An 11,038-nucleotide genomic window follows, 5' to 3' on the forward strand; every position below is an offset into this window, starting at 1 on the left:
GTTGCTTCATTTCAGAGCCAGTGCACAGCTGTTCACTAAAATAAAACAGTGCAGAAAATAATGTGAGCTGACTGCTACAAATCTGAACTGGTCATCAAATTAAAAAAAAAAAAAGAAGAAGAAGAAGAAAAATTTTAGATAATGAAGTGTTTTAACCATGGATTAGTTTTACATACAATGTTAATATAACATTCTTATAGCATTTATTTTGCTCGAGTACATGCGTCACATTTATCTGACCTGACTATTTTGACCTTGAGCTCAACCCAAAACTCACTGGAGGTCCCCTGAGTTTGTTAGCAGATTACAGGGCTTCAGTCAAACTCCTGGGAGATACACGATCCAGTTCTGGGGAATAACAGGTTTCAAGTTGGATGTACACAGACTCTGCTATCTCACACAGTAATGTATGCATTTAAAAAACTAAATAATAAATTTATATAATATGAAAAACAGAAAGAAATACATTAGACAAACAATCACAATCATGATTAATGTCCCAGTGTAAGGAGAGAACCCCATTTCAAGGTTCTCAGAAGTTCATTCCAGGAATACGGAACAGGGTTTCCGAAAATCCTCAAATATTACAGTGTGTCAGACAGAGTTCAAGTATTGCCTTTGGTTGTGTGCCAAACTAAATGTCCTTCTTCACCAAAACTGATCTCACATCAGCAGCTGCACAAGACCTGTAATATGAATAACATAAAATCACCCATATAATCTCCAAATAATTGTAATGGAACTAAAGGTCTAAGGCATGTGCTTTTAAAACATTTGAGCACCTTAAAAGATTTTGTTTTTAAAACATCCAAACTGGTGTCTCTGTTGTTTACACAACCTGTCCGTGCACTTTCGTGCAGTCATAACATCAGTATCTTAGTTATTCTTTTGCGGCTCGTTTCCAGTGATAAATGGGGACCTCCAAGTGTAGAACAGGACAGTCGTTTAAGCTTTTGAGTTGCATCCAGTATAAAGATGCCTAATGATTATATCCTCTTTTGCTGCTTTTGTGAAAGTAAGCAGAACAGCATAAAAGTAAGAACAGTAGAAAAGTACAAGAAACATACAAATAAAGTGGTCGACTAGTCATCTTTACTATTGGTAAAACTGATTCAGGATATCACTATAACTGTCAAATTTCACATCAGTAAGCTATACAGCTATACAAAGGCTACAAATGAGATTTTCAGCTTTTTATACCACGCTGCTAACCTTCATTTAAAGGGCAAAATAGGATAATTTTTTTTACTAATCCAACTCAAGTCTTACTGTCCCATGGCACACCCGTGACTACTCAAATAATAGATCCATACATCAATCCATTTTTCACATCGTCAAATATTTCCACATCAAAATAAAGGCACCTGTATCGCTTGCCATGCTGGAAAATGCAGCGTGAGCTAAGGGGATTCATGACACTTCTATACATCCCCGAACTAAGCTTATGTGAAAATCGAGAGATGTGAATAAGACTAAAATACTTAAATTGTACTTTATAACCTGCACCAATATGTATAATCTCTTAATTATAAATCCCCTCCAGGCCGGTCCATCTCATAGTTCATAATTTTTTTGAGATAATACTATTAACAGTGCAAATAATCATAGAGAGACAGCAAAAACCATTTCCACTTCCATCCAAAGGGCTTTGAGGGCAGCCAGCTTGCTCTTGTCAAGACATGTTTATTACTAGCAAGTGGGTTGGTGACCTGAATGCTGAGCTCTGCAAAGTCCCTGTACTTAAATTAGAATGGCACACTAGATACAAATGACAGGTTGATGCTTTTATGAGTTGTAACTCCTCCCTGAGTACCAACCTTCAGTTGGAAAATCACTGTTTTGTTCCCTTCTGATTTAACTGAAGTGATGTGCTTTCAGTGGGCTTCCTTCCTTCTGTGTTATAAATAGTGCATTGATGCCTGGTGCGCTTTGTGCTTGTGTGCTTGTGTGTGTGTGTGTGTGTGTGTGTGTGTGTGTGTGTGTGTGTGTGTGTGTGCGTGTGTGTGTGCGTGTGTGTGTGTGTGTGCTGGCTGTGCTGTGTGGGAAGAAGGTGCCACAGTGCCAACTGTCAGCTCAAACTCTTCATTAGTGCTGCATTGATTTCTGCTGGTGAATAACAGTTGGGTGTTGGAACCAAACCCATCCCTTTCCAAACGATCATTCTGTCACACGCTTCCTTCTCTTCCTTTGGTTCCTGGCCCAATGTGACATTTTCATTCTCCAGGCAACAAGTCATACTCGCCATTACTATACTGATTGAACCAAAGTGAGATCAGCACAAGAGTGAGTCACAGAAAGAATCAACTCTATAATTTCCTCTGATTCAGTAATATCTTTTATGTACTAGCCAAAATTCTTGAAAAATACAGGAGTACTGATCAGTTTGTATGTAGTAAAGAAAGGCTCATTTGGTGTTATGAAGTTGCAATTAGTTACAAGGTGTAATTAATTTTTACACAATTTTCTCGCTTAACCTCCCCCATTACCCAACAGCCACTAATTCATGATAGGTGAGGGCCTATGTGTGGTTCATAAACATGAAAAGATGCCTTTGGATTGGCTACTAAATGAAGTAGGTTATCACTCCCACCCATGAAACCCTTAACTTGGTGAAATGTTAACATTTTCTCTGATATATAGTTTTGAAAACTAGTTTTGAAAACTAAAATATTCCAGGAACCCCCTCAGTACAGCTTTATTTAATAAACTATTTAAATATTAGGCATTACATTATTCAAATGTGTACAATAACATTCTGGACATTTATTGGAGCCATAAAGCTGTTTACTTCTGAAGCTTCCACTGAAAGAACACATTAGGTCCGAGTTGACATTATTTATAGGCTGACTTGTTTATTGAATTATTGAAGTTTGGATTGAAATAAATTGACCAGTCAAACACAATAATAAATATAAGCTTAATATAATATTTAAAATAGTGGTTTCATCTGGTGCAGCAAAATAATTAAAATAATAATAAAATTTAATAAATTAAAAAACACACAGACCTCATGGTTATCTTTTACGGAGCCCTGGGGATCCCAAGACCCCACTTTGAGAATTATGTGTTTAAGTTTTTGAGTTCGCTTGGCTTAGTCCTATCAATTAACTGATCACCTGACCCCTTTTTGACTTTCACTTTGTCTCTGCCTTTTGGATTTGTCTGTTTGGCCGGTAAACCTACATTTGCATCCAATCCCTTGTCCGTTAATGACATCTATAGTCACATATGTACTTATTTAGCCTCTTGAAGAGTTTCAGTCTAATAGTTTCTAATATATGTTAACATGTCAATGATAAAATGTAAAACTTGGGAACTACAAATTCTAACCGTCTACTCATGGTATTTGGAGCTTTTTAATATGACAGATTTCGATGATTGTTGTTCTATAATCTATTATAGTTTCTATAGTGTCATTCTTTAATAAATTAAAACTTACAAAAAGCTGCGGAGTAAGAGGAAGCACTTCAATACATGCTGTTATAGGAAGATAATCAACATCAGGTTGGTAATAGTAATGCTGCTCTACATCAAGCCATATCACACTGCCCTGTCATTGATTATTTCCCTATAACAGCACACCCCCAAGTGCTTTATTTCTTACACAGAAATAGCAGAATTTGTGGAAAATGACTGGCTGAAGAGCCAAGAAATGATATACCCTGGGACAATCTGAGTCTGTGAAATTGGAATATACAGCTGGTGAGTCGTGTCACTTAGGTCATAATCTCTTGTTTGGCTGAGAATTGTCAGAAGCAATTTTAGATGGAAGCTTTTATGGATGTCTGCTACCACATTTAGAGAAAGGGCAGAACAGATATCCTGTTGTTTAGACTGTGGTCAATATTATTTTGTCTGTGTTTCACCCTGATAGCTGATGCTTTTTCCACATTTATTTTCATCTCATACCTAGCTGTATGACACAATCTTTCCACATGTTTCTTAGAGAGAGAGAAAAAAAGATTTTGTTCTTTTAGCAAAGGTATAAAAGAATGGGTGATTTCTGGTGAAAACATTAGAGAAGACTAAGAGCAGACTGTGTTATAAGCAAGACAGACAGTTGAAATAATAAAATATGTATGATGACGATGATGATTTACTCATTTAGAAACCCCAGAACATAAAATTATAGCTTGATATGAGCACTCATGCAAAAAAAAAAAAATCTATCAGGCTACAGATGCAAAGCAATGCAAAGTTTTCTAATCTTCTCTCATGATGTTCCCTGCATTTATTTACAAGGTGAACAAGGGTCATTTTGAGAATCAGTGTCATTTCATGCTTCTCTCTTAAGTTTAAATCCAGGATTGAGGTTAGAAGAGCAGATAAATATTTATCTTGGGCTGCAATTTAAACTGTGAATATAGGGATTTGTGGTAAAGCCAGTCTACAACATGAACTATTTTTTTACATTCTCATGAAAACTTAGATAATTTCTCCATTTAACAGAAATCATCAAGGTGATCTTGCTTTCAAGGCTTCTAATAGAAAGTAAGAGATGAATGATGAAGTTGCATCTGTCTTGACAGCAAAATCGTTCTGAATATTGAATCCCTTACCTAATGTGACACTTTATTGACACACAATACCTTTGTCTTTCTGGAGAAACACAAAAACGTTCCGGATAGCAAGTTGATCCGAGAATCGTAGTGATTCCTGGGGGACCTGTTTCCCAAGTTTCCATCATGTGGAAAGAAGCCATTTCTCAGCAGTGGGAACTGAGTAGTCACAAGTCAGTCACAAGGTCAACTTCAAATAAACTGCTATAAAATATAATAATAGCTAACTTGAAGCAACTATTTAAAGCCTTTAATAAGAGGCTGCTAAAAAAATGCTACAGCTAACAATGGCATATTTCACAGCCACCTAACAGGGGTATACATATTTTCCTATGTTTTAGTGAATTTGATATATTTTGAATGCCATTTCAAAGAGCAAAGCAGTGTCTCTGCCTGCCTGTCTGTCAGTCATGCTGTTTCTTAGTTCAGAAAGCTCCTTCGCTTCCATTAGCATTCAGATGAACGTGTGCTTTGGAGGAATGGTTTTTCAGGGAGTTTGAGTTTCAAAACAGCTAGCAATTAGAGCTATCACTGCTATTGTAAGGGTTGAAAGGGTTGTTGTTCAATGGGTTGGAATAGAAGCTCAATAAATGAGAAAATGGTGTTCTTCATTTTGTCAGCCTTAAAACTAGTAATGGCTGGTCACAATATTGACTGGGAGGGCTAAAAGAAATTCTACGACAGTTTCATAATTCAGCAGTACTATTATGATACCATTATGGTTGAACTGAAAGATTGATAGACAACAGTATTCATCAAGTGTTTCAAGCTCAATTAATCAAGTAATCATGTCATGTCCATTTTGAAAAGCAAGCACAGTAAACCGAAAACAGCCCTTTGTGTAATCTGTACATTGATTGGACGATGTTTGCTTAATCTATTTACAGGCATTTTACAAAATCAGACACTACCATGTTCATGTTTATTATATGCTACTTAATTGCCAATGATGTGCTAAGGATATGCCAACAAAGCACACTTAAATAAATTAGCCCTGATCTACAGGGTGGATTCACACAGTGTAATCATTTGATTTGGCTGTCAATGATACACTGCATGTAGCTACAGACTGGGCTAGAAAAAAAAAAAAAATCAGTCCTCACTTCTACTTATAACTTATAACCCTTGTTGGTGCTGTTGTTCTTGGCTCTTGGCCATTTTTTAACAGCAAATAAGATGAATAATCAAATTGAGCTTTATTTTTATGTGCTTTAACATTAACGCCCAAATCCCCATTTCTCTTCCACTCAGATGGAGTCTCAATATTTTGAAAGCTGTGCAGTTTTTTGTTGGATACCCTAGGCCTTAGACTAGCATTCAGTAAGCCACTAAAACCCCGGCTCCAGGATTGCCAAATCTGTCTTTAACCCTGTTATGTCAGATCTCTGTGACTTTCTCATCTGTTACGCAAATTGAGAACGGATGAAACAATTACATGTCCTAATGGAGAAAAGGAGCAGTCCAGTGGCTGTTGCCAATTTTGCTGAAACCAGTGAATCAATGGGACAAAGCACAAGGACAGGAAATGTCAATTATAAGGGCACTTGTTTCACTTGAAGAATAGACTTTTCACTTAAATACACAGGTCAGCTCAATAACTTAAGGTAATTCTGCTGGAAAACACAGCAGGGCTTTATTCAGTAAGACTTGGTCATCAAATCGTATGCTACAAAGTTTCTTCAAGGGTTCTTTTGATAGTTAAGGTCTATTTGTATCATAAAGGGATCCAACTTGTAAAATGCTTGTAGGGAAATGTTGTTGCAGGGTGCTACATATGGTATCCCGAAAGGAACAAACCAAAGAACCCTGATTAGTTCTAGATTTAACATAAGTCAGTAATGTGACAGGAGGATTATCATTTTTGCCAGCTCTGCACCTAGAAAGGTACAAAGGGATTTGCAAAAATTAATCTATTTAAACATAATGTCAGATTTCATGACATCTCCAGTGATAAAAGTTATACAATGTTACACAAACCATTAAACAGATTAGTCTCTTTGTCTCGGAAAGTCATGTTTCATTCCAACTGTAACTAAAATGGAAAAGCTGGAAATTAAAATGAAAATTAACTGCCAAAAATCTTTAAGCGGAAGAAATAGATGACATTAAGGCAGAATTATATATATATATATATATTTTAAATCCTTGAATGAATTCCATGAAGCCCCTGGCAAAGCAATTTAATGAAAGTTTAATGAAAAAGACCAGGTGATGTTTTTCCAATCTTCCAATTTCAGTGAGCCTGTAGCCAAAGATTCATGTTCTTAAGAGTAGTAGAAACTGACCTGTTCTTTTGCACTTGTTGCCCATATGCCTCAAAAGTTTGTTATGTTGTGCATGGTATGATGCTTTTCTGCTCACCATGGTTTTAAAGAGTAGCTATTTTTGTGCATATTTCTAATGTCAGAGTGTTCTTCGACAGCAGCAAAATCAGGTAAGATTTAGGTCAACTCCACTTTGACTTCTCACTTCTAGCTAGTTTAAAAGGCTACACTGATCAGCAGAGCATGACAAAACGACACATACAGTATTCAATCTGGTTTAATAAGATAGATTCAAATGAGTTTTACTCATTTTATTCTTATTTAAGTGTCCACTAAACTGAAAAAAAAAAAAACTCGTTGAATTTACTTAATTCAAATGCATACATCGGTTCCACGTGATTGAATTGAGTTACATTAACATCATTTGTTTTCGTACATCCAACATGATTTGATCATGTATTTTCAGTGGCCTGAATAAAATCAAACTCCAAACTTCACCTGAAGGTCGAACCAAGGTTACCGGTATTCTACGACTGCTGCGCTATTCTACCACACACATTTCAATCATGTCAATTTAATTACTATAGCTATAGTACCTGTCAAGGTCAACATCCCCACAAGATTTCATAATGTAATTGATTTGTGTTAATACTATGTGAATTGATCACGCTCACTTTACATAATTCAATCTAACTAGTTAGAAATAAACTTAAATTAAGTTTAGCATAAGCAAATCACATTTAAATCACGTTTTGATGAGAAACAATATTTTTATGTAAACCATATGTAATATTTTTTCATGAATCTAAACGACCACATATTACTTTTTCTCAGTGTATCACATGGTTAGAGTTGTGAGTTTAGCAGTGATGCTTGGCAAAATCAGATTGTCATATTTTTCTATTTGTGACTTAAAAAAAATCATTTTGTTTCTATTATACATATGTGTTAACATGTTAATTTGATAAATACAGCTTGCCTAATTTTTTACACTACTACGTGTAGGTCATGATTATCTCAATTTTAGTTAATTCTCTCTCATATTTACCACTTTACCAACAACACAAACAAAAAACGTATGGTGAAACTATTACAATAGTTTATATGAGATTGTAACAATTTTAAACTAGATGCAGTTTTTCTCATAGAGGCCACATGAGCAGGTCCCTGTAATTTTGGTGGGTAAAAGGGCAGCCTACGTTAGCTGGTTGCAAATTTTGATTGGTACTCTGATTAGGAAACTTGATGTCACTTTTGCAGTTGACGGTAAATTCAGCACAGAAGCTATAGATAACAGTAAGCAGCTAATAATGAAGATGTGTTGACAGGATATTTAAATGAATATTAATATGAATACGCTACATATGATTTATTGAATGTGCTACACTTCCTGGTGTTAAGTCAGCTCTTTGTAGACAGACAGTAGCAGTTTGATACTCCTTCCAAAAAATAAACAAATATAATTTAGATTAATCCTATGTGAAATTCTACATGTGTACTATGTGTTCACATTTAAATGAGTTTTTTTTATACACTAAGGCCCTATATCAGATTTAATACTGTAGACAGTTAGACAAAAAAATGACAACCTATTTGAAGAGGTTAGCATATGGCCATTACACAGTCTTCACCTTTCAGTTATATTTGCTGTAAATCACAACTTATGTGACATTATTTAATACAGAGGTTTGGAAATACGTTGGGTTCTTGGAGAATGCTTCCTTCACTGTGACAGAAACCAGGATTTCCACAGGATTTAAGATATCTGTGGAATGACTAAATATTATACTTACAAGTGCTTTTGAAGATTAAGAGCTCAAATCAGCATGGCTTCAATTTGTTTATAATATATGGAGATATAAAACGTCTGGTTTAAAGGTGATTTCTAACAGCTACTATGTGAAATTAAAAGAGTCCAAATGGACTAAATGAAAGTTTCATTTATTTATTTATTTATTTATTTTACAGATTTTAAATTAAAAACCCCTGTTTTCGGTATCGGTTTAAGACTTACTACTTTATCTCAAGTAGAAGCTAAGAAAAGCTTCTATAGTTTGATTTGTTCTTAAGTAAAAAATGCCTGTAAGAGTTTTTATAAAGTTTCATTAAAAGTTCACAATATTATACTGTATTACATTTACTACAAATAGACTCTTATAATGGATTTATTAGATAATTCATTACTGTTTTTGTCTGTTAAACTAATTCTACCTCCAAAACTTTTTTGTGCAATGGACCATCATTTAAAGGTCTGTATGGCTGCATGATATTCAGCAATCACATAACATTAAAGAAACCAAGTGCTTAAAGTACCAGTTAAACCCTTCTTCTGGTCTTTTTTAATCCAAATGGACAGGAGTTTGACCTTGAGCAAGTAGATAATTTCCTGTCTTGATTTCTATAGTTGTTACAAAGTTACATGGAGAATTGGGTCCAATGTAAGGCATGATTGGTTTTGAGACAGGCATGAGTGTATATTCAAATATATTCATATATTCAAAGCCATGTGCACTTTGCTCTTTATGACTATAAAGTATGCCCAAAAGGTTGATTTTATGCCCGATATAACTTCCTCACAGTGATTGGGGTAAAATTTGCTCCTCCAGAGGAACGGTTATAGACAAAGACGTTTCACATGTCAATCTTAAGCCTTTTGATTTTGCAGACTGATCTGTTCTCGGAGAGTCCTTTTAAAGGCAGTAGATTAGCTCTGGGGTCTGGACTGTGGCTATGTCCAAAATGACACAAAGCATCGTCATGCTTCTTTTATGCACCCTACAAACTTCACTTATATTAGTTATTCACATTTTATACCACACTGCTGTGAATTCTGAATTCTGATTAGTCAGAAGGTGTTGATTATTATTATTTTTAATAACAGCAGCTCTGATAGTATTGCCAGCTATAATTCTAATGACAGTTTTCTATTAATGTGGTTGTTCTAATAGTTAGGATTTCTCAGCACATTAACAGAGGCTTGTATGGCAGATGTGCTACATAATCTAATACTAATAATAAATGTTTTTTTTTAAAAAAAAGGTTGTTATTTAACAAAGAAAAACATATAATCGTTGATATGGTGAAGCGGACTGAAGAGTCTTCAGGACAGATAGCAGTGTGCTTTCCACTTTCTTCGTAACATGATAAATTATGTTTGTTTTTGTCTTTCTTTTTATGTTCAAATGAGAAAGAAGTGAGGCTATAACAAGCCTTTGATTTAGATTTTGTCACTTGTAGACTGTTCAGAAGTCCTTTTTAAAGGCCGTATATTATCTCTGGGGTCTGGTGTAGCTACCTCCAAAATGACATGAATGTGGTGTGAACAATAGATCTGACTTCCCAGGGTCCCTCAGTGAAAAGGGCACTTTTGCATTTTCAAGAAGTGGGAAGGAGACCCACAGAGACAGGCATCATCATATGTCTTTTGTGCACCCTCCATACTTGTTATTCACATTTTATACCACAGCGTTGTTCAATGCTCAATTCTGATTAGTCCTAAACAGCTAAAACAGCTAAAAACGTAAGAATAGCTAAAATATAAGCCATGTGTTGTGGACATTTCGCAACTTTAAATGTAACTATAAATAGATTGTAAAAATATGGTGTCATTCTTTAATGATTAATAACTGCAATCATTGGCAAATTGCTGTGATATCTACAGTGAAGAAAAAACAAACAAACAAACAATAGAAACCCTCACAGAATGGTTTTAATAGTTATGATGTGAATTGTATTGGCTTTAATGGAAAGTGTAATGGTTCCTATGGGTCTCTACTGATAATGTGTATTTGTTATCTTTTATTGGTGGCATGTTATGTCTAGTGGATTCTATTAAGGCCCAATAATGGTAATGGTTTTAATGGTTAGCTGATGGTTTGTAAGGTGGGAATTGTAAGGGAAACCATTAGAATTTCTGTGATGGTTTCTATTGTCCCCCCACCCCCAGCAGGGACAAGAGGCATAAAATTCTTTTGGACATGCTGTTATTGGTAAGTAATCAACTTCAAGGAGGGTAATGCATCACTTCACCACATATTTGAATTATTTTACAAAATGGCACACACCCAAGTGTTTCATCGCTTACTCATGAGGCTTATTACATGCAATTTATTATGGTAGTATGAGATTTGGGCTTGAACCCAAGAGCCACCAGGACAGTAGGCATCAAGACAACATCCTCGACCAGCATGACTTGCAAAGATGCAGCTGTGAGAC

The sequence above is a fragment of the Ictalurus punctatus genome, chromosome 5 (assembly GCF_001660625.3).
Source record: "Ictalurus punctatus breed USDA103 chromosome 5, Coco_2.0, whole genome shotgun sequence".
NCBI classification, from domain to species: domain Eukaryota; kingdom Metazoa; phylum Chordata; class Actinopteri; order Siluriformes; family Ictaluridae; genus Ictalurus; species Ictalurus punctatus.